This window comes from Hoplias malabaricus, chromosome 8 (genome assembly GCF_029633855.1).
Source record: "Hoplias malabaricus isolate fHopMal1 chromosome 8, fHopMal1.hap1, whole genome shotgun sequence".
In the NCBI taxonomy this organism is placed as follows: Eukaryota; Metazoa; Chordata; class Actinopteri; order Characiformes; family Erythrinidae; genus Hoplias; species Hoplias malabaricus.
The window spans coordinates 21,781,184-21,802,268 of NC_089807.1; the positions used below are offsets into that span (position 1 = coordinate 21,781,184).

The window sequence follows — 21,085 nt, forward strand, 5'->3', positions numbered from 1 at the left end:
TTTGAGAAATTTGAATGGAACAATGTAAATGATCCGTCACTGCCTTCAGCATATTGCACTCTGGCATGCCAGTGCATCTGCAGGCAGGCACCTGGCCATGATATCCCGCAGTGGCACGAGGGAAAAGAAAAGTCTCCTTCGAGCCGGATTTGAACCAGCGACCTAAGGATCGCCTTACTAACAACTACAGTCCTCCGCTCTACCAACTGAGCTATCAAAGGTGCTATGCTAAAGGGTTGGACTGAAAACTGACAAGTGCATTTAGGACAGACTCTCATGCACTCCTATGATTGTAGAGCGAGTACATCCGGCAAAAGCCTAGCCCTAGCCCCTGAACTTAATCCTATCTCCTTCCTTTCAGACGTAGCTGAAAACGGTGGCCCTGGTGGTCTAGTGGCTAGGATTCGGCGCTCTCACCGCTGCGGCCGGGTTCGATTCCCGGTCAGGGAAGTGTGTGCTTTCTTGCACACCAAGTCCACTACAAGACTCTGGAAGGTCCCCCCCCCACCCACATGCTGGGCTGTGTAGGTTGAAGGAATGTAAAGCGTCCTCCTTCTGCTACTTCCTTTTTTGCCAAACTTCTAAACGACACGTTGCTGCCTCATTCACCACCTTTATGTTTGGCTTTATGTTTTCAAGTCTGCAAGTCTTTTAGGGAGGCAAGATAAAGTTTGAGAAATTTGAATGGAACAATGTAAATGATCCGTCACTGCCTTCAGCATATTGCACTCTGGCATGCCAGTGCATCTGCAGGCAGGCACCTGGCCATGATATCCCGCAGTGGCACGAGGGAAAAGAAAAGTCTCCTTCGAGCCGGATTAGAACCAGCGACCTAAGGATCGCCTTATTAACAACTACAGTCCTCCGCTCTACCAACTGAGCTATCAAAGGTGCTATGCTAAAGGGTTGGACTGAAAACTGACAAGTGCGTTTAGGACAGACTCTCATGCACTCCTATGATTGCAGAGCGAGTACATCCGGCAAAAGCCTAGCCCTAGCCCCTGAACTTAATCCTATCTCCTTCCTTTCAGACGTAGCTGAAAACGGTGGCCCTGGTGGTCTAGTGGCTAGGATTTGGCGCTCTCACCGCTGCGGCCGGGTTCGATTCCCGGTCAGGGAAGTGTGTGCTTTCTTGCACACCAAGTCCACTACAAGACTCTGGAAGGTCCCCCCCCCACCCACATGCTGGGCTGTGTAGGTTGAAGGAATGTAAAGCGTCCTCCTTCTGCTACTTCCTTTTTTGCCAAACTTCTAAACGACACGTTGCTGCCTCATTCACCACCTCCACACACCCACACCAGCGTGGCTTTATGTTTTCAAGTCTGCAAGTCTTTTAGGGAGGCAAGATAAAGTTTGAGAAATTTGAATGGAACAGTGTAAATGATCCGTCACTGCCTTCAGCATATTGCACTCTGGCATGCCAGTGCATCTGCAGGCAGGCACCTGGCCATGATATCCCGCAGTGGCACGAGGGAAAAGAAAAGTCTCCTTCGAGCCGGATTTGAATCAGCGACCTAAGGATCGCCTTATTAACAACTACAGTCCTCCGCTCTACCAACTGAGCTATCGAAGGTGCTATGCTAAAGGGTTGGACTGAAAACTGACAAGTGCGTTTAGGACAGACTCTCATGCACTCCTATGATTGTAGAGCGAGTACATCCGGCAAAAGCCTAGCCCTAGCCCCTGAACTTAATCCTATCTCCTTCCTTTCAGACGTAGCTGAAAACGGTGGCCCTGGTGGTCTAGTGGCTAGGATTCGGCGCTCTCACCGCTGCGGCCGGGTTCGATTCCCGGTCAGGGAAGTGTGTGCTTTCTTGCACACCAAGTCCACTACAAGACTCTGGAAGGTCCCCCCCCCACCCACATGCTGGGCTGTGTAGGTTGAAGGAATGTAAAGCGTCCTCCTTCTGCTACTTCCTTTTTTGCCAAACTTCTAAACGACACGTTGCTGCCTCATTCACCACCTCCACACACCCACACCAGCGTGGCTTTATGTTTTCAAGTCTGCAAGTCTTTTAGGGAGGCAAGATAAAGTTTGAGAAATTTGAATGGAACAGTGTAAATGATCCGTCACTGCCTTCAGCATATTGCACTCTGGCATGCCAGTGCATCTGCAGGCAGGCACCTGGCCATGATATCCCGCAGTGGCACGAGGGAAAGAAAAGTCTCCTTCGAGCCGGATTTGAATCAGCGACCTAAGGATCGCCTTATTAACAACTACAGTCCTCCGCTCTACCAACTGAGCTATCGAAGGTGCTATGCTAAAGGGTTGGACTGAAAACTGACAAGTGCATTTAGGACAGACTCTCATGCACTCCTATGATTGTAGAGCGAGTACATCCGGCAAAAGCCTAGCCCTAGCCCCTGAACTTAATGCTATCTCCTTCCTTTCAGACGTAGCTGAAAACGGTGGCCCTGGTGGTCTAGTGGCTAGGATTCGGCGCTCTCACCGCTGCGGCCGGGTTCGATTCCCGGTCAGGGAAGTGTGTGCTTTCTTGCACACCAAGTCCACTACAAGACTCTGGAAGGTCCCCCCCCCACCCACATGCTGTGTAGGTTGAAGGAATGTAAAGCGTCCTCCTTCTGCTACTTCCTTTTTTGCCAAACTTCTAAACGACACGTTGCTGCCTCATTCACCACCTCCACACACCCACACCAGCGTGGCTTTATGTTTTCAAGTCTGCAAGTCTTTTAGGGAGGCAAGATAAAGTTTGAGAAATTTGAATGGAACAGTGTAAATGATCCGTCACTGCCTTCAGCATATTGCACTCTGGCATGCCAGTGCATCTGCAGGCAGGCACCTGGCCATGATATCCCGCAGTGGCACGAGGGAAAGAAAAGTCTCCTTCGAGCCGGATTTGAATCAGTGACCTAAGGATCGCCTTATTAACAACTACAGTCCTCCGCTCTACCAACTGAGCTATCGAAGGTGCTATGCTAAAGGGTTGGACTGAAAACTGACAAGTGCATTTAGGACAGACTCTCATGCACTCCTATGATTGTAGAGCGAGTACATCCGGCAAAAGCCTAGCCCTAGCCCCTGAACTTAATGCTATCTCCTTCCTTTCAGACGTAGCTGAAAACGGTGGCCCTGGTGGTCTAGTGGCTAGGATTCGGCGCTCTCACCGCTGCGGCCGGGTTCGATTCCCGGTCAGGGAAGTGTGTGCTTTCTTGCACACCAAGTCCACTACAAGACTCTGGAAGGTCCCCCCCCCACCCACATGCTGTGTAGGTTGAAGGAATGTAAAGCGTCCTCCTTCTGCTACTTCCTTTTTTGCCAAACTTCTAAACGACACGTTGCTGCCTCATTCACCACCTCCACACACCCACACCAGCGTGGCTTTATGTTTTCAAGTCTGCAAGTCTTTTAGGGAGGCAAGATAAAGTTTGAGAAATTTGAATGGAACAATGTAAATGATCCGTCACTGCCTTCAGCATATTGCACTCTGGCATGCCAGTGCATCTGCAGGCAGGCACCTGGCCATGATATCCCGCAGTGGCACGAGGGAAAAGAAAAGTCTCCTTCGAGCCGGATTTGAACCAGCGACCTAAGGATCGCCTTATTAACAACTACAGTCCTCCGCTCTACCAACTGAGCTATCAAAGGTGCTATGCTAAAGGGTTGGACTGAAAACTGACAAGTGCGTTTAGGACAGACTCTCATGCACTCCTATGATTGCAGAGCGAGTACATCCGGCAAAAGCCTAGCCCTAGCCCCTGAACTTAATCCTATCTCCTTCCTTTCAGACGTAGCTGAAAACGGTGGCCCTGGTGGTCTAGTGGCTAGGATTCGGCGCTCTCACCGCTGCGGCCGGGTTCGATTCCCGGTCAGGGAAGTGTGTGCTTTCTTGCACACCAAGTCCACTACAAGACTCTGGAAGGTCCCCCCCCCACCCACATGCTGGGCTGTGTAGGTTGAAGGAATGTAAAGCGTCCTCCTTCTGCTACTTCCTTTTTTGCCAAACTTCTAAACGACACGTTGCTGCCTCATTCACCACCTCCACACACCCACACCAGCGTGGCTTTATGTTTTCAAGTCTGCAAGTCTTTTAGGGAGGCAAGATAAAGTTTGAGAAATTTGAATGGAACAATGTAAATGATCCGTCACTGCCTTCAGCATATTGCACTCTGGCATGCCAGTGCATCTGCAGGCAGGCACCTGGCCATGATATCCCGCAGTGGCACGAGGGAAAAGAAAAGTCTCCTTCGAGCCGGATTTGAACCAGCGACCTAAGGATCGCCTTACTAACAACTACAGTCCTCCGCTCTACCAACTGAGCTATCAAAGGTGCTATGCTAAAGGGTTGGACTGAAAACTGACAAGTGCATTTAGGACAGACTCTCATGCACTCCTATGATTGTAGAGCGAGTACATCCGGCAAAAGCCTAGCCCTAGCCCCTGAACTTAATCCTATCTCCTTCCTTTCAGACGTAGCTGAAAACGGTGGCCCTGGTGGTCTAGTGGCTAGGATTCGGCGCTCTCACCGCTGCGGCCGGGTTCGATTCCCGGTCAGGGAAGTGTGTGCTTTCTTGCACACCAAGTCCACTACAAGACTCTGGAAGGTCCCCCCCCCACCCACATGCTGGGCTGTGTAGGTTGAAGGAATGTAAAGCGTCCTCCTTCTGCTACTTCCTTTTTTGCCAAACTTCTAAACGACACGTTGCTGCCTCATTCACCACCTTTATGTTTGGCTTTATGTTTTCAAGTCTGCAAGTCTTTTAGGGAGGCAAGATAAAGTTTGAGAAATTTGAATGGAACAATGTAAATGATCCGTCACTGCCTTCAGCATATTGCACTCTGGCATGCCAGTGCATCTGCAGGCAGGCACCTGGCCATGATATCCCGCAGTGGCACGAGGGAAAAGAAAAGTCTCCTTCGAGCCGGATTTGAACCAGCGACCTAAGGATCGCCTTATTAACAACTACAGTCCTCCGCTCTACCAACTGAGCTATCAAAGGTGCTATGCTAAAGGGTTGGACTGAAAACTGACAAGTGCGTTTAGGACAGACTCTCATGCACTCCTATGATTGCAGAGCGAGTACATCCGGCAAAAGCCTAGCCCTAGCCCCTGAACTTAATCCTATCTCCTTCCTTTCAGACGTAGCTGAAAACGGTGGCCCTGGTGGTCTAGTGGCTAGGATTCGGCGCTCTCACCGCTGCGGCCGGGTTCGATTCCCGGTCAGGGAAGTGTGTGCTTTCTTGCACACCAAGTCCACTACAAGACTCTGGAAGGTCCCCCCCCCACCCACATGCTGGGCTGTGTAGGTTGAAGGAATGTAAAGCGTCCTCCTTCTGCTACTTCCTTTTTTGCCAAACTTCTAAACGACACGTTGCTGCCTCATTCACCACCTCCACACACCCACACCAGCGTGGCTTTATGTTTTCAAGTCTGCAAGTCTTTTAGGGAGGCAAGATAAAGTTTGAGAAATTTGAATGGAACAATGTAAATGATCCGTCACTGCCTTCAGCATATTGCACTCTGGCATGCCAGTGCATCTGCAGGCAGGCACCTGGCCATGATATCCCGCAGTGGCACGAGGGAAAAGAAAAGTCTCCTTCGAGCCGGATTTGAACCAGCGACCTAAGGATCGCCTTACTAACAACTACAGTCCTCCGCTCTACCAACTGAGCTATCAAAGGTGCTATGCTAAAGGGTTGGACTGAAAACTGACAAGTGCATTTAGGACAGACTCTCATGCACTCCTATGATTGTAGAGCGAGTACATCCGGCAAAAGCCTAGCCCTAGCCCCTGAACTTAATCCTATCTCCTTCCTTTCAGACGTAGCTGAAAACGGTGGCCCTGGTGGTCTAGTGGCTAGGATTCGGCGCTCTCACCGCTGCGGCCGGGTTCGATTCCCGGTCAGGGAAGTGTGTGCTTTCTTGCACACCAAGTCCACTACAAGACTCTGGAAGGTCCCCCCCCCACCCACATGCTGGGCTGTGTAGGTTGAAGGAATGTAAAGCGTCCTCCTTCTGCTACTTCCTTTTTTGCCAAACTTCTAAACGACACGTTGCTGCCTCATTCACCACCTTTATGTTTGGCTTTATGTTTTCAAGTCTGCAAGTCTTTTAGGGAGGCAAGATAAAGTTTGAGAAATTTGAATGGAACAATGTAAATGATCCGTCACTGCCTTCAGCATATTGCACTCTGGCATGCCAGTGCATCTGCAGGCAGGCACCTGGCCATGATATCCCGCAGTGGCACGAGGGAAAAGAAAAGTCTCCTTCGAGCCGGATTAGAACCAGCGACCTAAGGATCGCCTTATTAACAACTACAGTCCTCCGCTCTACCAACTGAGCTATCAAAGGTGCTATGCTAAAGGGTTGGACTGAAAACTGACAAGTGCGTTTAGGACAGACTCTCATGCACTCCTATGATTGCAGAGCGAGTACATCCGGCAAAAGCCTAGCCCTAGCCCCTGAACTTAATCCTATCTCCTTCCTTTCAGACGTAGCTGAAAACGGTGGCCCTGGTGGTCTAGTGGCTAGGATTTGGCGCTCTCACCGCTGCGGCCGGGTTCGATTCCCGGTCAGGGAAGTGTGTGCTTTCTTGCACACCAAGTCCACTACAAGACTCTGGAAGGTCCCCCCCCCACCCACATGCTGGGCTGTGTAGGTTGAAGGAATGTAAAGCGTCCTCCTTCTGCTACTTCCTTTTTTGCCAAACTTCTAAACGACACGTTGCTGCCTCATTCACCACCTCCACACACCCACACCAGCGTGGCTTTATGTTTTCAAGTCTGCAAGTCTTTTAGGGAGGCAAGATAAAGTTTGAGAAATTTGAATGGAACAGTGTAAATGATCCGTCACTGCCTTCAGCATATTGCACTCTGGCATGCCAGTGCATCTGCAGGCAGGCACCTGGCCATGATATCCCGCAGTGGCACGAGGGAAAAGAAAAGTCTCCTTCGAGCCGGATTTGAATCAGCGACCTAAGGATCGCCTTATTAACAACTACAGTCCTCCGCTCTACCAACTGAGCTATCGAAGGTGCTATGCTAAAGGGTTGGACTGAAAACTGACAAGTGCGTTTAGGACAGACTCTCATGCACTCCTATGATTGTAGAGCGAGTACATCCGGCAAAAGCCTAGCCCTAGCCCCTGAACTTAATCCTATCTCCTTCCTTTCAGACGTAGCTGAAAACGGTGGCCCTGGTGGTCTAGTGGCTAGGATTCGGCGCTCTCACCGCTGCGGCCGGGTTCGATTCCCGGTCAGGGAAGTGTGTGCTTTCTTGCACACCAAGTCCACTACAAGACTCTGGAAGGTCCCCCCCCCACCCACATGCTGGGCTGTGTAGGTTGAAGGAATGTAAAGCGTCCTCCTTCTGCTACTTCCTTTTTTGCCAAACTTCTAAACGACACGTTGCTGCCTCATTCACCACCTCCACACACCCACACCAGCGTGGCTTTATGTTTTCAAGTCTGCAAGTCTTTTAGGGAGGCAAGATAAAGTTTGAGAAATTTGAATGGAACAGTGTAAATGATCCGTCACTGCCTTCAGCATATTGCACTCTGGCATGCCAGTGCATCTGCAGGCAGGCACCTGGCCATGATATCCCGCAGTGGCACGAGGGAAAGAAAAGTCTCCTTCGAGCCGGATTTGAATCAGCGACCTAAGGATCGCCTTATTAACAACTACAGTCCTCCGCTCTACCAACTGAGCTATCGAAGGTGCTATGCTAAAGGGTTGGACTGAAAACTGACAAGTGCATTTAGGACAGACTCTCATGCACTCCTATGATTGTAGAGCGAGTACATCCGGCAAAAGCCTAGCCCTAGCCCCTGAACTTAATGCTATCTCCTTCCTTTCAGACGTAGCTGAAAACGGTGGCCCTGGTGGTCTAGTGGCTAGGATTCGGCGCTCTCACCGCTGCGGCCGGGTTCGATTCCCGGTCAGGGAAGTGTGTGCTTTCTTGCACACCAAGTCCACTACAAGACTCTGGAAGGTCCCCCCCCCACCCACATGCTGTGTAGGTTGAAGGAATGTAAAGCGTCCTCCTTCTGCTACTTCCTTTTTTGCCAAACTTCTAAACGACACGTTGCTGCCTCATTCACCACCTCCACACACCCACACCAGCGTGGCTTTATGTTTTCAAGTCTGCAAGTCTTTTAGGGAGGCAAGATAAAGTTTGAGAAATTTGAATGGAACAGTGTAAATGATCCGTCACTGCCTTCAGCATATTGCACTCTGGCATGCCAGTGCATCTGCAGGCAGGCACCTGGCCATGATATCCCGCAGTGGCACGAGGGAAAGAAAAGTCTCCTTCGAGCCGGATTTGAATCAGTGACCTAAGGATCGCCTTATTAACAACTACAGTCCTCCGCTCTACCAACTGAGCTATCGAAGGTGCTATGCTAAAGGGTTGGACTGAAAACTGACAAGTGCATTTAGGACAGACTCTCATGCACTCCTATGATTGTAGAGCGAGTACATCCGGCAAAAGCCTAGCCCTAGCCCCTGAACTTAATGCTATCTCCTTCCTTTCAGACGTAGCTGAAAACGGTGGCCCTGGTGGTCTAGTGGCTAGGATTCGGCGCTCTCACCGCTGCGGCCGGGTTCGATTCCCGGTCAGGGAAGTGTGTGCTTTCTTGCACACCAAGTCCACTACAAGACTCTGGAAGGTCCCCCCCCCACCCACATGCTGTGTAGGTTGAAGGAATGTAAAGCGTCCTCCTTCTGCTACTTCCTTTTTTGCCAAACTTCTAAACGACACGTTGCTGCCTCATTCACCACCTCCACACACCCACACCAGCGTGGCTTTATGTTTTCAAGTCTGCAAGTCTTTTAGGGAGGCAAGATAAAGTTTGAGAAATTTGAATGGAACAATGTAAATGATCCGTCACTGCCTTCAGCATATTGCACTCTGGCATGCCAGTGCATCTGCAGGCAGGCACCTGGCCATGATATCCCGCAGTGGCACGAGGGAAAAGAAAAGTCTCCTTCGAGCCGGATTTGAACCAGCGACCTAAGGATCGCCTTATTAACAACTACAGTCCTCCGCTCTACCAACTGAGCTATCAAAGGTGCTATGCTAAAGGGTTGGACTGAAAACTGACAAGTGCGTTTAGGACAGACTCTCATGCACTCCTATGATTGCAGAGCGAGTACATCCGGCAAAAGCCTAGCCCTAGCCCCTGAACTTAATCCTATCTCCTTCCTTTCAGACGTAGCTGAAAACGGTGGCCCTGGTGGTCTAGTGGCTAGGATTCGGCGCTCTCACCGCTGCGGCCGGGTTCGATTCCCGGTCAGGGAAGTGTGTGCTTTCTTGCACACCAAGTCCACTACAAGACTCTGGAAGGTCCCCCCCCCACCCACATGCTGGGCTGTGTAGGTTGAAGGAATGTAAAGCGTCCTCCTTCTGCTACTTCCTTTTTTGCCAAACTTCTAAACGACACGTTGCTGCCTCATTCACCACCTCCACACACCCACACCAGCGTGGCTTTATGTTTTCAAGTCTGCAAGTCTTTTAGGGAGGCAAGATAAAGTTTGAGAAATTTGAATGGAACAATGTAAATGATCCGTCACTGCCTTCAGCATATTGCACTCTGGCATGCCAGTGCATCTGCAGGCAGGCACCTGGCCATGATATCCCGCAGTGGCACGAGGGAAAAGAAAAGTCTCCTTCGAGCCGGATTTGAACCAGCGACCTAAGGATCGCCTTACTAACAACTACAGTCCTCCGCTCTACCAACTGAGCTATCAAAGGTGCTATGCTAAAGGGTTGGACTGAAAACTGACAAGTGCATTTAGGACAGACTCTCATGCACTCCTATGATTGTAGAGCGAGTACATCCGGCAAAAGCCTAGCCCTAGCCCCTGAACTTAATCCTATCTCCTTCCTTTCAGACGTAGCTGAAAACGGTGGCCCTGGTGGTCTAGTGGCTAGGATTCGGCGCTCTCACCGCTGCGGCCGGGTTCGATTCCCGGTCAGGGAAGTGTGTGCTTTCTTGCACACCAAGTCCACTACAAGACTCTGGAAGGTCCCCCCCCCACCCACATGCTGGGCTGTGTAGGTTGAAGGAATGTAAAGCGTCCTCCTTCTGCTACTTCCTTTTTTGCCAAACTTCTAAACGACACGTTGCTGCCTCATTCACCACCTTTATGTTTGGCTTTATGTTTTCAAGTCTGCAAGTCTTTTAGGGAGGCAAGATAAAGTTTGAGAAATTTGAATGGAACAATGTAAATGATCCGTCACTGCCTTCAGCATATTGCACTCTGGCATGCCAGTGCATCTGCAGGCAGGCACCTGGCCATGATATCCCGCAGTGGCACGAGGGAAAAGAAAAGTCTCCTTCGAGCCGGATTTGAACCAGCGACCTAAGGATCGCCTTATTAACAACTACAGTCCTCCGCTCTACCAACTGAGCTATCAAAGGTGCTATGCTAAAGGGTTGGACTGAAAACTGACAAGTGCGTTTAGGACAGACTCTCATGCACTCCTATGATTGCAGAGCGAGTACATCCGGCAAAAGCCTAGCCCTAGCCCCTGAACTTAATCCTATCTCCTTCCTTTCAGACGTAGCTGAAAACGGTGGCCCTGGTGGTCTAGTGGCTAGGATTTGGCGCTCTCACCGCTGCGGCCGGGTTCGATTCCCGGTCAGGGAAGTGTGTGCTTTCTTGCACACCAAGTCCACTACAAGACTCTGGAAGGTCCCCCCCCCACCCACATGCTGGGCTGTGTAGGTTGAAGGAATGTAAAGCGTCCTCCTTCTGCTACTTCCTTTTTTGCCAAACTTCTAAACGACACGTTGCTGCCTCATTCACCACCTCCACACACCCACACCAGCGTGGCTTTATGTTTTCAAGTCTGCAAGTCTTTTAGGGAGGCAAGATAAAGTTTGAGAAATTTGAATGGAACAGTGTAAATGATCCGTCACTGCCTTCAGCATATTGCACTCTGGCATGCCAGTGCATCTGCAGGCAGGCACCTGGCCATGATATCCCGCAGTGGCACGAGGGAAAAGAAAAGTCTCCTTCGAGCCGGATTTGAATCAGCGACCTAAGGATCGCCTTATTAACAACTACAGTCCTCCGCTCTACCAACTGAGCTATCGAAGGTGCTATGCTAAAGGGTTGGACTGAAAACTGACAAGTGCGTTTAGGACAGACTCTCATGCACTCCTATGATTGTAGAGCGAGTACATCCGGCAAAAGCCTAGCCCTAGCCCCTGAACTTAATCCTATCTCCTTCCTTTCAGACGTAGCTGAAAACGGTGGCCCTGGTGGTCTAGTGGCTAGGATTCGGCGCTCTCACCGCTGCGGCCGGGTTCGATTCCCGGTCAGGGAAGTGTGTGCTTTCTTGCACACCAAGTCCACTACAAGACTCTGGAAGGTCCCCCCCCCACCCACATGCTGGGCTGTGTAGGTTGAAGGAATGTAAAGCGTCCTCCTTCTGCTACTTCCTTTTTTGCCAAACTTCTAAACGACACGTTGCTGCCTCATTCACCACCTCCACACACCCACACCAGCGTGGCTTTATGTTTTCAAGTCTGCAAGTCTTTTAGGGAGGCAAGATAAAGTTTGAGAAATTTGAATGGAACAGTGTAAATGATCCGTCACTGCCTTCAGCATATTGCACTCTGGCATGCCAGTGCATCTGCAGGCAGGCACCTGGCCATGATATCCCGCAGTGGCACGAGGGAAAGAAAAGTCTCCTTCGAGCCGGATTTGAATCAGCGACCTAAGGATCGCCTTATTAACAACTACAGTCCTCCGCTCTACCAACTGAGCTATCGAAGGTGCTATGCTAAAGGGTTGGACTGAAAACTGACAAGTGCATTTAGGACAGACTCTCATGCACTCCTATGATTGTAGAGCGAGTACATCCGGCAAAAGCCTAGCCCTAGCCCCTGAACTTAATGCTATCTCCTTCCTTTCAGACGTAGCTGAAAACGGTGGCCCTGGTGGTCTAGTGGCTAGGATTCGGCGCTCTCACCGCTGCGGCCGGGTTCGATTCCCGGTCAGGGAAGTGTGTGCTTTCTTGCACACCAAGTCCACTACAAGACTCTGGAAGGTCCCCCCCCCACCCACATGCTGTGTAGGTTGAAGGAATGTAAAGCGTCCTCCTTCTGCTACTTCCTTTTTTGCCAAACTTCTAAACGACACGTTGCTGCCTCATTCACCACCTCCACACACCCACACCAGCGTGGCTTTATGTTTTCAAGTCTGCAAGTCTTTTAGGGAGGCAAGATAAAGTTTGAGAAGTTTGAATGGAACAATGTAAATGATCCGTCACTGCCTTCAGCATATTGCACTCTGGCATGCCAGTGCATCTGCAGGCAGGCACCTGGCCATGATATCCCGCAGTGGCACGAGGGAAAAGAAAAGTCTCCTTCGAGCCGGATTTGAACCAGCGACCTAAGGATCGCCTTATTAACAACTACAGTCCTCCGCTCTACCAACTGAGCTATCAAAGGTGCTATGCTAAAGGGTTGGACTGAAAACTGACAAGTGCGTTTAGGACAGACTCTCATGCACTCCTATGATTGCAGAGCGAGTACATCCGGCAAAAGCCTAGCCCTAGCCCCTGAACTTAATCCTATCTCCTTCCTTTCAGACGTAGCTGAAAACGGTGGCCCTGGTGGTCTAGTGGCTAGGATTCGGCGCTCTCACCGCTGCGGCCGGGTTCGATTCCCGGTCAGGGAAGTGTGTGCTTTCTTGCACACCAAGTCCACTACAAGACTCTGGAAGGTCCCCCCCCCACCCACATGCTGGGCTGTGTAGGTTGAAGGAATGTAAAGCGTCCTCCTTCTGCTACTTCCTTTTTTGCCAAACTTCTAAACGACACGTTGCTGCCTCATTCACCACCTCCACACACCCACACCAGCGTGGCTTTATGTTTTCAAGTCTGCAAGTCTTTTAGGGAGGCAAGATAAAGTTTGAGAAATTTGAATGGAACAATGTAAATGATCCGTCACTGCCTTCAGCATATTGCACTCTGGCATGCCAGTGCATCTGCAGGCAGGCACCTGGCCATGATATCCCGCAGTGGCACGAGGGAAAAGAAAAGTCTCCTTCGAGCCGGATTTGAACCAGCGACCTAAGGATCGCCTTACTAACAACTACAGTCCTCTGCTCTACCAACTGAGCTATCAAAGGTGCTATGCTAAAGGGTTGGACTGAAAACTGACAAGTGCATTTAGGACAGACTCTCATGCACTCCTATGATTGTAGAGCGAGTACATCCGGCAAAAGCCTAGCCCTAGCCCCTGAACTTAATCCTATCTCCTTCCTTTCAGACGTAGCTGAAAACGGTGGCCCTGGTGGTCTAGTGGCTAGGATTCGGCGCTCTCACCGCTGCGGCCGGGTTCGATTCCCGGTCAGGGAAGTGTGTGCTTTCTTGCACACCAAGTCCACTACAAGACTCTGGAAGGTCCCCCCCCCACCCACATGCTGGGCTGTGTAGGTTGAAGGAATGTAAAGCGTCCTCCTTCTGCTACTTCCTTTTTTGCCAAACTTCTAAACGACACGTTGCTGCCTCATTCACCACCTTTATGTTTGGCTTTATGTTTTCAAGTCTGCAAGTCTTTTAGGGAGGCAAGATAAAGTTTGAGAAATTTGAATGGAACAATGTAAATGATCCGTCACTGCCTTCAGCATATTGCACTCTGGCATGCCAGTGCATCTGCAGGCAGGCACCTGGCCATGATATCCCGCAGTGGCACGAGGGAAAAGAAAAGTCTCCTTCGAGCCGGATTTGAACCAGCGACCTAAGGATCGCCTTATTAACAACTACAGTCCTCCACTCTACCAACTGAGCTATCAAAGGTGCTATGCTAAAGGGTTGGACTGAAAACTGACAAGTGCGTTTAGGACAGACTCTCATGCACTCCTATGATTGCAGAGCGAGTACATCCGGCAAAAGCCTAGCCCTAGCCCCTGAACTTAATCCTATCTCCTTCCTTTCAGACGTAGCTGAAAACGGTGGCCCTGGTGGTCTAGTGGCTAGGATTCGGCGCTCTCACCGCTGCGGCCGGGTTCGATTCCCGGTCAGGGAAGTGTGTGCTTTCTTGCACACCAAGTCCACTACAAGACTCTGGAAGGTCCCCCCCCCACCCACATGCTGGGCTGTGTAGGTTGAAGGAATGTAAAGCGTCCTCCTTCTGCTACTTCCTTTTTTGCCAAACTTCTAAACGACACGTTGCTGCCTCATTCACCACCTCCACACACCCACACCAGCGTGGCTTTATGTTTTCAAGTCTGCAAGTCTTTTAGGGAGGCAAGATAAAGTTTGAGAAATTTGAATGGAACAATGTAAATGATCCGTCACTGCCTTCAGCATATTGCACTCTGGCATGCCAGTGCATCTGCAGGCAGGCACCTGGCCATGATATCCCGCAGTGGCACGAGGGAAAAGAAAAGTCTCCTTCGAGCCGGATTTGAACCAGCGACCTAAGGATCACCTTATTAACAACTACAGTCCTCCGCTCTACCAACTAAGCTATCAAAAGTGCTATGCTAAAGGGTTGGACTGAAATCTGACAAGTGCGTTTAGGACAGACTCTCATGCACTCCTATGATTGCAGAGCGAGTACATCCGGCAAAAGCCTAGCCCTAGCCCCTGAACTTAATCCTATCTCCTTCCTTTCAGACGTAGCTGAAAACGGTGGCCCTGGTGGTCTAGTGGCTAGGATTCGGCGCTCTCACCGCTGCGGCCGGGTTCGATTCCCGGTCAGGGAAGTGTGTGCTTTCTTGCACACCAAGTCCACTACAAGACTCTGGAAAGTCCCCCCCCCACCCACATGCTGGGCTGTGTAGGTTGAAGGAATGTAAAGCGTCCTCCTTCTGCTACTTCCTTTTTTGCCAAACTTCTAAACGACACGTTGCTGCCTCATTCACCACCTCCACACACCCACACCAGCGTGGCTTTATGTTTTCAAGTCTGCAAGTCTTTTAGGGAGGCAAGATAAAGTTTGAGAAATTTGAATGGAACAGTGTAAATGATCCGTCACTGCCTTCAGCATATTGCACTCTGGCATGCCAGTGCATCTGCAGGCAGGCACCTGGCCATGATATCCCGCAGTGGCACGAGGGAAAGAAAAGTCTCCTTCGAGCCGGATTTGAATCAGCGACCTAAGGATCGCCTTATTAACAACTACAGTCCTCCGCTCTACCAACTGAGCTATCGAAGGTGCTATGCTAAAGGGTTGGACTGAAAACTGACAAGTGCATTTAGGACAGACTCTCATGCACTCCTATGATTGTAGAGCGAGTACATCCGGCAAAAGCCTAGCCCTAGCCCCTGAACTTAATGCTATCTCCTTCCTTTCAGACGTAGCTGAAAACGGTGGCCCTGGTGGTCTAGTGGCTAGGATTCGGCGCTCTCACCGCTGCGGCCGGGTTCGATTCCCGGTCAGGGAAGTGTGTGCTTTCTTGCACACCAAGTCCACTACAAGACTCTGGAAGGTCCCCCCCCCACCCACATGCTGTGTAGGTTGAAGGAATGTAAAGCGTCCTCCTTCTGCTACTTCCTTTTTTGCCAAACTTCTAAACGACACGTTGCTGCCTCATTCACCACCTCCACACACCCACACCAGCGTGGCTTTATGTTTTCAAGTCTGCAAGTCTTTTAGGGAGGCAAGATAAAGTTTGAATGGAACAATGTAAATGATCCGTCACTGCCTTCAGCATATTGCACTCTGGCATGCCAGTGCATCTGCAGGCAGGCACCTGGCCATGATATCCCGCAGTGGCACGAGGGAAAAGAAAAGTCTCCTTCGAGCCGGATTTGAACCAGCGACCTAAGGATCGCCTTATTAACAACTACAGTCCTCCGCTCTACCAACTGAGCTATCAAAGGTGCTATGCTAAAGGGTTGGACTGAAAACTGACAAGTGCGTTTAGGACAGACTCTCATGCACTCCTATGATTGCAGAGCGAGTACATCCGGCAAAAGCCTAGCCCTAGCCCCTGAACTTAATCCTATCTCCTTCCTTTCAGACGTAGCTGAAAACGGTGGCCCTGGTGGTCTAGTGGCTAGGATTCGGCGCTCTCACCGCTGCGGCCGGGTTCGATTCCCGGTCAGGGAAGTGTGTGCTTTCTTGCACACCAAGTCCACTACAAGACTCTGGAAGGTCCCCCCCCCACCCACATGCTGGGCTGTGTAGGTTGAAGGAATGTAAAGCGTCCTCCTTCTGCTACTTCCTTTTTTGCCAAACTTCTAAACGACACGTTGCTGCCTCATTCACCACCTCCACACACCCACACCAGCGTGGCTTTATGTTTTCAAGTCTGCAAGTCTTTTAGGGAGGCAAGATAAAGTTTGAGAAATTTGAATGGAACAATGTAAATGATCCGTCACTGCCTTCAGCATATTGCACTCTGGCATGCCAGTGCATCTGCAGGCAGGCACCTGGCCATGATATCCCGCAGTGGCACGAGGGAAAAGAAAAGTCTCCTTCGAGCCGGATTTGAACCAGCGACCTAAGGATCGCCTTACTAACAACTACAGTCCTCCGCTCTACCAACTGAGCTATCAAAGGTGCTATGCTAAAGGGTTGGACTGAAAACTGACAAGTGCATTTAGGACAGACTCTCATGCACTCCTATGATTGTAGAGCGAGTACATCCGGCAAAAGCCTAGCCCTAGCCCCTGAACTTAATCCTATCTCCTTCCTTTCAGACGTAGCTGAAAACGGTGGCCCTGGTGGTCTAGTGGCTAGGATTCGGCGCTCTCACCGCTGCGGCCGGGTTCGATTCCCGGTCAGGGAAGTGTGTGCTTTCTTGCACACCAAGTCCACTACAAGACTCTGGAAGGTCCCCCCCCCACCCACATGCTGGGCTGTGTAGGTTGAAGGAATGTAAAGCGTCCTCCTTCTGCTACTTCCTTTTTTGCCAAACTTCTAAACGACACGTTGCTGCCTCATTCACCACCTTTATGTTTGGCTTTATGTTTTCAAGTCTGCAAGTCTTTTAGGGAGGCAAGATAAAGTTTGAGAAATTTGAATGGAACAATGTAAATGATCCGTCACTGCCTTCAGCATATTGCACTCTGGCATGCCAGTGCATCTGCAGGCAGGCACCTGGCCATGATATCCCGCAGTGGCACGAGGGAAAAGAAAAGTCTCCTTCGAGCCGGATTTGAACCAGCGACCTAAGGATCACCTTATTAACAACTACAGTCCTCCGCTCTACCAACTAAGCTATCAAAAGTGCTATGCTAAAGGGTTGGACTGAAATCTGACAAGTGCGTTTAGGACAGACTCTCATGCACTCCTATGATTGCAGAGCGAGTACATCCGGCAAAAGCCTAGCCCTAGCCCCTGAACTTAATCCTATCTCCTTCCTTTCAGACGTAGCTGAAAACGGTGGCCCTGGTGGTCTAGTGGCTAGGATTCGGCGCTCTCACCGCTGCGGCCGGGTTCGATTCCCGGTCAGGGAAGTGTGTGCTTTCTTGCACACCAAGTCCACTACAAGACTCTGGAAAGTCCCCCCCCCACCCACATGCTGGGCTGTGTAGGTTGAAGGAATGTAAAGCGTCCTCCTTCTGCTACTTCCTTTTTTGCCAAACTTCTAAACGACACGTTGCTGCCTCATTCACCACCTCCACACACCCACACCAGCGTGGCTTTATGTTTTCAAGTCTGCAAGTCTTTTAGGGAGGCAAGATAAAGTTTGAGAAATTTGAATGGAACAGTGTAAATGATCCGTCACTGCCTTCAGCATATTGCACTCTGGCATGCCAGTGCATCTGCAGGCAGGCACCTGGCCATGATATCCCGCAGTGGCACGAGGGAAAGAAAAGTCTCCTTCGAGCCGGATTTGAATCAGCGACCTAAGGATCGCCTTATTAACAACTACAGTCCTCCGCTCTACCAACTGAGCTATCGAAGGTGCTATGCTAAAGGGTTGGACTGAAAACTGACAAGTGCATTTAGGACAGACTCTCATGCACTCCTATGATTGTAGAGCGAGTACATCCGGCAAAAGCCTAGCCCTAGCCCCTGAACTTAATGCTATCTCCTTCCTTTCAGACGTAGCTGAAAACGGTGGCCCTGGTGGTCTAGTGGCTAGGATTCGGCGCTCTCACCGCTGCGGCCGGGTTCGATTCCCGGTCAGGGAAGTGTGTGCTTTCTTGCACACCAAGTCCACTACAAGACTCTGGAAGGTCCCCCCCCCACCCACATGCTGTGTAGGTTGAAGGAATGTAAAGCGTCCTCCTTCTGCTACTTCCTTTTTTGCCAAACTTCTAAACGACACGTTGCTGCCTCATTCACCACCTCCACACACCCACACCAGCGTGGCTTTATGTTTTCAAGTCTGCAAGTCTTTTAGGGAGGCAAGATAAAGTTTGAATGGAACAATGTAAATGATCCGTCACTGCCTTCAGCATATTGCACTCTGGCATGCCAGTGCATCTGCAGGCAGGCACCTGGCCATGATATCCCGCAGTGGCACGAGGGAAAAGAAAAGTCTCCTTCGAGCCGGATTTGAACCAGCGACCTAAGGATCGCCTTATTAACAACTACAGTCCTCCGCTCTACCAACTGAGCTATCAAAGGTGCTATGCTAAAGGGTTGGACTGAAAACTGACAAGTGCGTTTAGGACAGACTCTCATGCACTCCTATGATTGCAGAGCGAGTACATCCGGCAAAAGCCTAGCCCTAGCCCCTGAACTTAATCCTATCTCCTTCCTTTCAGACGTAGCTGAAAACGGTGGCCCTGGTGGTCTAGTGGCTAGGATTCGGCGCTCTCACCGCTGCGGCCGGGTTCGATTCCCGGTCAGGGAAGTGTGTGCTTTCTTGCACACCAAGTCCACTACAAGACTCTGGAAGGTCCCCCCCCCACCCACATGCTGGGCTGTGTAGGTTGAAGGAATGTAAAGCGTCCTCCTTCTGCTGCTTCCTTTTTTGCCAAACTTCTAAACGACACGTTGCTGCCTCATTCACCACCTCCACACACCCACACCAGCGTGGCTTTATGTTTTCAAGTCTGCAAGTCTTTTAGGGAGGCAAGATAAAGTTTGAGAAATTTGAATGGAACAATGTAAATGATCCGTCACTGCCTTCAGCATATTGCACTCTGGCATGCCAGTGCATCTGCAGGCAGGCACCTGGCCATGATATCCCGCAGTGGCACGAGGGAAAAGAAAAGTCTCCTTCGAGCCGGATTTGAACCAGCGACCTAAGGATCGCCTTACTAACAACTACAGTCCTCCGCTCTACCAACTGAGCTATCAAAGGTGCTATGCTAAAGGGTTGGACTGAAAACTGACAAGTGCATTTAGGACAGACTCTCATGCACTCCTATGATTGTAGAGCGAGTACATCCGGCAAAAGCCTAGCCCTAGCCCCTGAACTTAATCCTATCTCCTTCCTTTCAGACGTAGCTGAAAACGGTGGCCCTGGTGGTCTAGTGGCTAGGATTCGGCGCTCTCACCGCTGCGGCCGGGTTCGATTCCCGGTCAGGGAAGTGTGTGCTTTCTTGCACACCAAGTCCACTACAAGACTCTGGAAGGTCCCCCCCCCACCCACATGCTGGGCTGTGTAGGTTGAAGGAATGTAAAGCGTCCTCCTTCTGCTACTTCCTTTTTTGCCAAACTTCTAAACGACACGTTGCTGCCTCATTCACCACCTTTATGTTTGGCTTTATGTTTTCAAGTCTGCAAGTCTTTTAGGGAGGCAAGATAAAGTTTGAGAAATTTGAATGGAACAATGTAAATGATCCGTCACTGCCTTCAGCATATTGCACTCTGGCATGCCAGTGCATCTGCAGGCAGGCACCTGGCCATGATATCCCGCAGTGGCACGAGGGAAAAGAAAAGTCTCCTTCGAGCCGGATTTGAACCAGCGACCTAAGGATCGCCTTATTAACAACTACAGTCCTCCGCTCTACCAACTGAGCTATCAAAGGTGCTATGCTAAAGGGTTGGACTGAAAACTGACAAGTGCGTTTAGGACAGACTCTCATGCACTCCTATGATTGCAGAGCGAGTACATCCGGCAAAAGCCTAGCCCTAGCCCCTGAACTTAATCCTATCTCCTTCCTTTCAGACGTAGCTGAAAACGGTGGCCCTGGTGGTCTAGTGGCTAGGATTTGGCGCTCTCACCGCTGCGGCCGGGTTCGATTCCCGGTCAGGGAAGTGTGTGCTTTCTTGCACACCAAGTCCACTACAAGACTCTGGAAGGTCCCCCCCCCACCCACATGCTGGGCTGTGTAGGTTGAAGGAATGTAAAGCGTCCTCCTTCTGCTACTTCCTTTTTTGCCAAACTTCTAAACGACACGTTGCTGCCTCATTCACCACCTCCACACACCCACACCAGCGTGGCTTTATGTTTTCAAGTCTGCAAGTCTTTTAGGGAGGCAAGATAAAGTTTGAGAAATTTGAATGGAACAGTGTAAATGATCCGTCACTGCCTTCAGCATATTGCACTCTGGCATGCCAGTGCATCTGCAGGCAGGCACCTGGCCATGATATCCCGCAGTGGCACGAGGGAAAAGAAAAGTCTCCTTCGAGCCGGATTTGAATCAGCGACCTAAGGATCGCCTTATTAACAACTACAGTCCTCCGCTCTACCAACTGAGCTATCGAAGGTGCTATGCTAAAGGGTTGGACTGAAAACTGACAAGTGCATTTAGGACAGACTCTCATGCACTCCTATGATTGTAGAGCGAGTACATCCGGCAAAAGCCTAGCCCTAGCCCCTGAACTTAATCCTATCTCCTTCCTTTCAGACGTAGCTGAAAACGGTGGCCCTGGTGGTCTAGTGGCTAGGATTCGGCGCTCTCACCGCTGCGGCCGGGTTCGATTCCCGGTCAGGGAAGTGTGTGCTTTCTTGCACACCAAGTCCACTACAAGACTCTGGAAGGTCCCCCCCCCACCCACATGCTGGGCTGTGTAGGTTGAAGGAATGTAAAGCGTCCTCCTTCTGCTACTTCCTTTTTTGCCAAACTTCTAAACGACACGTTGCTGCCTCATTCACCACCTCCACACACCCACACCAGCGTGGCTTTATGTTTTCAAGTCTGCAAGTCTTTTAGGGAGGCAAGATAAAGTTTGAGAAATTTGAATGGAACAATGTAAATGATCCGTCACTGCCTTCAGCATATTGCACTCTGGCATGCCAGTGCATCTGCAGGAGG

The 21,085-nt window shown here is 50.5% G+C and overlaps 14 non-coding genes across 14 annotated transcripts; all 14 read right to left on the minus strand.

The window, feature by feature from the left end:
* Positions 1-134: 134 nt before the first annotated feature.
* trnay-gua (transfer RNA tyrosine (anticodon GUA)) lies at positions 135-221 on the minus strand. Its single transcript is given in 2 exon segments — positions 135-170; positions 185-221. It is a non-coding gene; the product is annotated as a tRNA-Tyr (tRNA).
* Positions 222-3,520: 3,299 nt separating this feature from the next.
* On the minus strand, positions 3,521-3,607 carry trnay-gua (transfer RNA tyrosine (anticodon GUA)). The gene is given in 2 exon segments: positions 3,521-3,556; positions 3,571-3,607. It is a non-coding gene; the product is annotated as a tRNA-Tyr (tRNA).
* A 595-nt stretch (positions 3,608-4,202) lies between these two features.
* trnay-gua (transfer RNA tyrosine (anticodon GUA)) lies at positions 4,203-4,289 on the minus strand. The gene is given in 2 exon segments: positions 4,203-4,238; positions 4,253-4,289. It is a non-coding gene; the product is annotated as a tRNA-Tyr (tRNA).
* Positions 4,290-4,872: 583 nt separating this feature from the next.
* Positions 4,873-4,959, minus strand: trnay-gua (transfer RNA tyrosine (anticodon GUA)). The gene is given in 2 exon segments: positions 4,873-4,908; positions 4,923-4,959. It is a non-coding gene; the product is annotated as a tRNA-Tyr (tRNA).
* Positions 4,960-5,554: 595 nt separating this feature from the next.
* trnay-gua (transfer RNA tyrosine (anticodon GUA)) lies at positions 5,555-5,641 on the minus strand. Its single transcript is given in 2 exon segments — positions 5,555-5,590; positions 5,605-5,641. It is a non-coding gene; the product is annotated as a tRNA-Tyr (tRNA).
* A 3,299-nt stretch (positions 5,642-8,940) lies between these two features.
* trnay-gua (transfer RNA tyrosine (anticodon GUA)) lies at positions 8,941-9,027 on the minus strand. The gene is given in 2 exon segments: positions 8,941-8,976; positions 8,991-9,027. It is a non-coding gene; the product is annotated as a tRNA-Tyr (tRNA).
* Positions 9,028-9,622: 595 nt separating this feature from the next.
* On the minus strand, positions 9,623-9,709 carry trnay-gua (transfer RNA tyrosine (anticodon GUA)). The gene is given in 2 exon segments: positions 9,623-9,658; positions 9,673-9,709. It is a non-coding gene; the product is annotated as a tRNA-Tyr (tRNA).
* A 583-nt stretch (positions 9,710-10,292) lies between these two features.
* Positions 10,293-10,379, minus strand: trnay-gua (transfer RNA tyrosine (anticodon GUA)). The gene is given in 2 exon segments: positions 10,293-10,328; positions 10,343-10,379. It is a non-coding gene; the product is annotated as a tRNA-Tyr (tRNA).
* Positions 10,380-12,332: 1,953 nt separating this feature from the next.
* Positions 12,333-12,419, minus strand: trnay-gua (transfer RNA tyrosine (anticodon GUA)). The gene is given in 2 exon segments: positions 12,333-12,368; positions 12,383-12,419. It is a non-coding gene; the product is annotated as a tRNA-Tyr (tRNA).
* A 3,296-nt stretch (positions 12,420-15,715) lies between these two features.
* Positions 15,716-15,802, minus strand: trnay-gua (transfer RNA tyrosine (anticodon GUA)). Its single transcript is given in 2 exon segments — positions 15,716-15,751; positions 15,766-15,802. It is a non-coding gene; the product is annotated as a tRNA-Tyr (tRNA).
* Positions 15,803-16,397: 595 nt separating this feature from the next.
* trnay-gua (transfer RNA tyrosine (anticodon GUA)) lies at positions 16,398-16,484 on the minus strand. Its single transcript is given in 2 exon segments — positions 16,398-16,433; positions 16,448-16,484. It is a non-coding gene; the product is annotated as a tRNA-Tyr (tRNA).
* A 1,932-nt stretch (positions 16,485-18,416) lies between these two features.
* trnay-gua (transfer RNA tyrosine (anticodon GUA)) lies at positions 18,417-18,503 on the minus strand. The gene is given in 2 exon segments: positions 18,417-18,452; positions 18,467-18,503. It is a non-coding gene; the product is annotated as a tRNA-Tyr (tRNA).
* Positions 18,504-19,098: 595 nt separating this feature from the next.
* trnay-gua (transfer RNA tyrosine (anticodon GUA)) lies at positions 19,099-19,185 on the minus strand. The gene is given in 2 exon segments: positions 19,099-19,134; positions 19,149-19,185. It is a non-coding gene; the product is annotated as a tRNA-Tyr (tRNA).
* Positions 19,186-19,768: 583 nt separating this feature from the next.
* Positions 19,769-19,855, minus strand: trnay-gua (transfer RNA tyrosine (anticodon GUA)). The gene is given in 2 exon segments: positions 19,769-19,804; positions 19,819-19,855. It is a non-coding gene; the product is annotated as a tRNA-Tyr (tRNA).
* Positions 19,856-21,085: the final 1,230 nt, after the last annotated feature.